The 6,846-nt window shown below is 44.4% G+C and overlaps 1 protein-coding gene across 7 annotated transcripts in view; it reads left to right on the top strand.

The window, feature by feature from the left end:
- Positions 1–1,320: 1,320 nt before the first annotated feature.
- Positions 1,321–6,846, top strand: part of NT5C2 (5'-nucleotidase, cytosolic II) — a 78,932-nt gene continuing 73,406 nt past the window's right edge. For 4 of the 7 annotated variants that reach the window (XM_081006179.1, XM_081006181.1, XM_081006182.1 and 1 more), the window contains exon 1: positions 1,321–1,446. The gene's annotated coding sequence lies outside the window, so the exon portion shown is untranslated. Of the gene's footprint in view, positions 1,447–1,591; positions 1,781–6,846 lie in introns of those variants that run through there. The other 3 variants (XR_013986591.1, XM_081006175.1, XM_081006178.1) reach the window with 2 other exon arrangements.

Genomic DNA, 6,846 nt, shown 5'->3' with positions numbered 1-6,846 from the left:
GGTTCCAAAATGGACAGCAATGGCCTACCTCACTGATTAGCTGCGGCACACATGCAACCAGAGCCACAGCTATGCTATAAGCAAGAGGACAGTACACTTGCCTAGCTAAACATTTTTCAAAAAGAAAAAAACCCTCCTTCCTGCCACTGTTTGGTGATCTGGATAAGTGGGAAGAATAATGGTGTGACCAAGATGGCAGGGGCCTGAGAGGGAGAGAGCAAGACAGCAGCAGTGGAGGAGTCAGAGGGACCTCTCGGGAAAAGACTTTTGCAACCCCATTTGCCATTGAACCCAATGTGTTTTGACTATATGTGATTTTGGCTTTAGGTGCAACCCCCGGAACGTAATCCCCTCATAAATTGCGGGCTTACTGTAATGCAACAGGTAGGTAGCCGTGTTGGTCTGCCGTAGGTCAAAACAAAAAAATTCCTTCCAGTAGCACCTTGGAGACCAACTAAGTTTGTTATTGGTATGAGCTTTCGTGTGCATGCACACTTCTTCAGATACCCTGAATATCTGAAGAGGTATCTGAAGGGTATCTGCATGCACACGAAAGCTCATACCAATAACAAACTTAGTTGATCTCTAAGGTGCTACTGGAAGGAATTTTTTTTTATTTTGTAATGCAACAATCTTTGATCACCTTTCTCAAATACAAAGCACACAAATCATTTTGAATAAGCTGTATAGAATTGTAAAACCCCTCAAAGGTCCCTTTGAGGTCTGTGCCCATGGCACCTGCCTAGTTGGCCTAATGATAGCCCTGGCCCTGCCTCTCCACCACCCTGGCTATGAGGACCAACTACTTCCAGCTGTCTCTTCCCCACCCAGAACTACCTCCTCCACTCCACCTGGTCATTCTTTTAAGAGTACAAAAGCCCTGGCGCTGAAATTTCCCTGGTTTTCCTCTTCACTTTCCAATCCTTTTCCCTTTTGTATCAGGGATATTATATCATCATCATCATCATCATCATCATCCCATCCTTCATCCTAAGGTTCGAGGGTGGGACTGACAACGACAGATGATGTTTGACACCTGTCGCTTCTATTGCGCCAACGTTTGGTAAAGGTTTGTCCGGCTGGTTCAGTGTTTTTCCTCGCTTGTTTCTAGTTACCCCCAGCTTCACTGTCAGGTGGTCGCCGATCCGTAAAACCTGAAAAATGTAAGCTAACTAATCAAGTAGAAGACAAAAAAACTTTGTCGCCCCCCTCCCGAATGCGTTCAGCCGCTGAGTGCGGCCTACCGGCTTCCTGGCGGCGTTTGCGGCATTGCTGTAAAGCGTCACGTTCTCCTCGGTCCCTAACCGCGGGAAGGGGGAGGCAACGAAAGGGCTAGTTCGCGCAGGCGCGGTGTGCGCGAGGTCCAGTGCTGCGGCAGTTCAGTTGTGCGATTTCTTTTTCGCGGAGAGCGAGGGGCGAGTGAGAGCCGCACGCGCGCTGGGAGAGGTGAGCGGGACGGAGGCCGGGAAGCAACGGACTGGCCTCTCGCGCCCCCGTGGCGGCGGGGGAGGGGGGTGGCGGGAAGAGAGGCGAACCCCCCCCGCCCCCACTCCTGAGGCAGGGGAAAGAGGAAGAGAGCGCGTCGTAGTTCTGTCACGAAACCCCCCAAATGACGCGGGAGACGGGTCTCTCTCTTTTCCCTCACGGAGGGAGGAAGGAAGGACCCCGTTCCCCACCTGGCGTCACTGCCGTTTTCCGCGCCGCGGGGAAATGAGCGATTGAAATCCCATCCTGTGGGAGAGGAGGGAGCTGGGGAAGGTGCCTCACGTTGGCCTGCTGGGTGGAAGCACTATACAGTAACTTTCTTTCTCTGTTTCTCTCTGTGTATGTATGTGTGTGTGTGTGTGTGTGTGTGTGTGAGAGAGAGAGTTTGTGAGTGTGTGAAGTATGAGTGATGGACTTGAGTAGAAAAAACCCCAAGCTCCCATTCCAGAAAGGGGCAGGATTTGAGTCGGGGGAGCACCCGCTCCCCATTTTTAAGTGATGCTTAAAGTTAATAGGGTTCTCCGCCCCCACGCCCCGTGAGTGGCTCTTGAGTATTTTCTCCTCTCTTCAGTATTTCTAGTGCAGTGGTGCTGCCTCATCTTCTTCTCCTTACTGAATGGTATCCATAACTCTTAACTAGTGCGGTGTTAATAACAGGAAACTGGAGACACGTAGCTTCTTCTTTTTCTTCCATTGGGGAGAGAGACAGAGTGAAATTGTGGTGCTTGCTTCCTATGTTCTGTTGAGGATTGAGTAGAAACACTCTCTCGTGGCAGCACAAAAATGATCTTAGTGAAAATTATTTTTTCATCCCACACACCCCCAGCCAGATGTTGACATAAAAATCATCTTTTGTGTAAGAAGGTGGGCAGTGATTGTGGAAATCAAATTTCTCTTTCTTGTCTCCACAAAGGCCTGTGATTTGTGCGGCTTTCTTTCCCTAGTTTGGCACCTGATAACTCTTGACAGGAACAACACTTTTAAAAGAAGATATTGCTGCACGATTCAGACACCAATGTCTGTCTTCATCAAATCCCTTCCATCTCATGCTGCAGCCTGAAAGAGGTTGCTGCGTCCAGCTGCATGGCACAGCAAGCCTTTACAGTAATTTGTACGTTTTGTTCTTCTTACTCCATCACTGCAGCTGTCTTTACTTACATTCTGTGAAACTTCCATTTCTCTTGCACAGTCACTGAAGGGCTGCATTTTCCAAAATTCGAAGAGGGGAAGTTCTTGAGGTGGGGGAAGTTCTTGAGGTGATTTTTTTTTTTTTTTGGTATGTAGAAATCACTTGGTGAGTATGTTTGACTCTGAGTGATCTGCAAAACTCGCTGAATAGAAAACATGCAGTCAAGATAGCTAATTGTAGGGGTAGAGATTGGCATTTTGTTAAAACCAAGGTTTTAGTAGTGCAGTTACTTACGTACCATGAAATCTATGCTAAAATCCACTACATTTGGCCCTTGTCCTGAGATTGAACAGCAGTTTGGAAAGACTGCTGACATTTTCTTCTTCATGTCACTTCATTATACACAATCATGAAATCTGGTGGATAAAGAGGGGGCAAATTCTGTATAGTGTTGGCCTGGCATTATGATAGAGGCAGTTGGTCTACCGTTATGTCATATATTTCAGGAAACCTTCCATAGGGATTGGGATTCTATTTTCTTTCACTTTATTTAAATTTTGTTCGCTTTGGCACCACCAACCAACAGCAGAGAAATGGCTGCCAAATTGGCAGATTTCTCTATCCATTCAAGCTTTTAAGAATATCAGTCATGAGTGTTTTGTTGCAACATTTAACAATTCTGCTGTAAGCATGCATTGGCCAAATGACCAAGTATGTCTTATTTGTATTTTTGTAATATTAACAGCCATTCCTGGAACTGCAAATAATTAAACTCTCAGATGTGCCAGTAGTTGAACTTAGTGCCCTCTGAAAATGCCATCTGGCCTGCTCACTTTTGGTATTGTGTTCACCTAGACAAAACAGTGTTTAATTGTTAGCAGAATATACCACAGAAACATGCATCTAGAACATTTTGAAAAAATGCTTAATTACCTGAGTATATACTGGTAGATTTAGAACCAGCCCAAACTTTCAGTACTTATGCAAGCTTGTGATCCACTGATAATTGGTGGATCAGTGTCTAAGAAGGTTAAAACTTTGGTATAAATGCTAGTTTGTTTGTTTTCCCCATGTTTCCTTTTTTATGATACTACCAGGAAAAAAGGATGAGCCATGGGGGATTATTGTGAAAGCCTGAAGCAGTTGTGTGTTGTGGTAGGGAATGCTTGGAGATACATGCTCTACCCACTGAGCTATCCCATGTATGTAGGAAAGAGAGAGGATAAGCAGGTCCAAGGATATCAGTTATCCTGCTGAATGTGGAGAGGCCATGGCATGGCGGGTGGGTTGTAGTAGTGTTTATAGATGCATGCATCCTGTCCTTTGCTGTGTCCACCCCATCTTTGATATCATCCACTGTGCCCAATAGCCTGGTTTTGTTCTTGAACAGCAGGTTTCTTCATAATAAGACTGTGTTGATCCATGCTGTTATCATGGATGAACAGGCTGACCTGGTGGGGGAGCTGGGTGGGTCTGACCTGACACAGCTTTACCCAGCTGGGTACTCACTGCAACACCAAACCAGACTAGAAGTCTGGCGGGGAGGCATTGCCATTGTTCATAGCAGCTCATTCTCTCACTAGGAAGCCTTTCCACTTAGGAGCTCGACTGGAGGGCCTGTTATGGGTCACGGATATAGTCTGGGGATGCTGTTGTACCACCTACCCTACTACCTCCCTGATCAAGCTGACTGAGGTTGTTTATGGTGTGGTGTTGGAGGAACTAAGGAACATTTTCCTCTGCTGGCTAACAGTTTTGTTAGCTCCTTAGGAGCCAGGGATAGCTGTCCCAGATAGTTCATGGAGCAGGGCATATCCTTGATTTAGTATTCACCCAGGTGGGGAAAAGGATGGTCTGGATATAGGAGTGGCGTTTGTAACCCTGTTGCTATGGTTAGACCACTTCCTAGTGAAGTTTGGACTTTGGGCAGCAGCCCCTTCAGGGGAGGGGACCAATTTGGATAGTCTGCCCTTGGAGACTAATGGAATTGTATAGGTTCCTGACTGCTCTGTGGGATTTCCCAGTGGATAGAGCCCAGTGATCCTGTTGAGGCCCTGTTGTCATTGTGGCATGGGGAGATGATGAGGGCTGTTGATGTGATTGTTCCTGAGGGTTCTGTCTGATGCTGCAGGGCCTAAACTGTGCCTTGCTTTACTGAGGAGTTGCAGTCAGTGAAGCAAGCTGGAAGACAACTGGAGCATGTATGGTGGAAAACCTGCTCCAAAGCTGATCAAACACTTCTTACATTACACAGTTCTGCCTACTAAAGTGGCAGTCAAAGAAAAAAGTTGCAGTGAATAATTACCTTTGCTGCCAGTATTGCTTCCTTGATGACCCATCCAGCAAAGTTATTTCAGGTTCAACTGTACTAGAAGTAGTAGATGCATCTTTGGAGCACTTGGTAACATGCTGTGAGCAGCTTTCATGGCACTTCAAGGATTAAGTTGCTCAGTTCCGTAGTGCCTTAGGTGCAGCAGTTTTTGCAAGTCCAGTCAAGGTGTCCAGTGCAGCACCTTCTATTTCATCATAATATATGAGTCAAGAGAGGCTGAGCATGGTCTGGAATATTGTCTGGATGCAGTTGTGGAATGGATGGTGGCTAATGAACAGATTTGTGAACTCTGAGAATATGGAGACGCTGTTGGTGGGTGGTTCCAGTGTCTGGGAGGCTGGCCATTTTCCATTCCTGAGTGGGGTTACTCTACCTCTGAAAGCACAGTTGCATAGTTTGGGGGGTATTCCTGAATTCATCTTTGTCACTTGAGGCTCAGTGGCTAGGCATGTAGTCACTACAGCTAGTGCACCAACTGTGGCCTTTTGTGGACAGGGATAGCCTGTCTACAGTAATTCATGCATTGGTAACTTCATGACTCAATTATTTCAATGAGCTCTATGTGGCCCTTGTGCCTGGTCCAGAAGCTCCAGCGGGTGGGAAATGCTGCAGCTGGACTACTGATGGGGAAAGATTACCGCCAGCACATAGCTCCAGTTCTTAAAAGCTTGCAATGTCTGCCCATATGTTACTAGGCCAGGTTCAAATTCTTTTATTAATTTACAAGATTCTTAACAACATGGGGCTAGGATATCTTAAGGACTGTCTGATATATGCCTGATCATTGAGATGTTTAGGGGAGTCCCTGTTGTTAGTCCCCCATGGCTCAGATGCATAGCTATACATTCAACATAGTGGGCCCAAACTTCAGTGGTTAGTCACCCCTGATGTAAGGAGTTACTGATCCCTCTCTGTTCTTTTCCCACTCTTATTACATATAACAGGATACATTTGCTTATTTATTAAATGTATTTCTAACACACCCCTTATTTCTACAAATAGCATGGTGGGATATAAAAAGGCATGAAATAAAATTAGACAATTTATCAGGTACATTTAGTTGCATTTTTATAGTTATTGATTTGTCTAAAAAAGAACACTCTTTGTTAATAAGCAGAAATATTTAAAAATAATGCTAAGACCTGTTTGTGAAACAGAAGCCCTAAACTTAGTGGTGCTTAGAACTGTTGGTTTCATTGAATTTTGCATGTTTTTTACTGTAAGCTTCTGTGAGAATCCTTTGTGTTAGTTGGCAGGGTATTATAGGAATATACTTTGAGGTTGTATCCTTTAATCAGTAAAATAATATTCAATATTTCTCAGTTCTGTTTTCATTTCTGCTGATGAAATGTTAAAATAAATTATCTGTGTTGGGATTATCTGTGAGCTAAGGAAGATAACATTTACTGCCCCCTATTGGTGCAATGAAGTTTCATTGATTGTAAGGTGCTGATCCCAATAAGATAAACAAATAAATTGAATGCCTTTTAGTGATGAATTTAATACAGGGACTTGGAAATACAGTACTCATAGAATGTTAGAAGCCTTCCGCTGTTTATCTATATATGTGTGTATATATGTGTGTGCTCTGGGTATTAAAACTTTGCTTTTTTTGTTATGCAAGCTTATTGTGAAGGAACTAGAAAAAGCAGGGTCATCACACATCTTTTGTTCTACCACCCAATTCTGTTAGCTGGTCAGGTCAAAGTACTGAAACCATGCTAACTGAAAGGAGGATGTATACAAAAACAAACAAAAAAACCAAAAACCACCCCATCCAATTATAACAAGCTGCAAAAATATTTGAGCTCTGTGTTCAAAAAATAAGAGAACTGTCTGGCAATTCCACCTCTCCACTTTTTAACTGTCAGATCTCTGTGGAAAGCTACTTAATTTGTCA

The sequence above is a fragment of the Podarcis pityusensis genome (genome assembly GCF_964106645.2).
Source record: "Podarcis pityusensis genome assembly, chromosome: 5".
In the NCBI taxonomy this organism is placed as follows: Eukaryota; Metazoa; Chordata; class Lepidosauria; order Squamata; family Lacertidae; genus Podarcis; species Podarcis pityusensis.
Note: the sequence above shows the minus strand (reverse complement) of the source record. Positions and strands in the feature narration are given on the sequence as shown.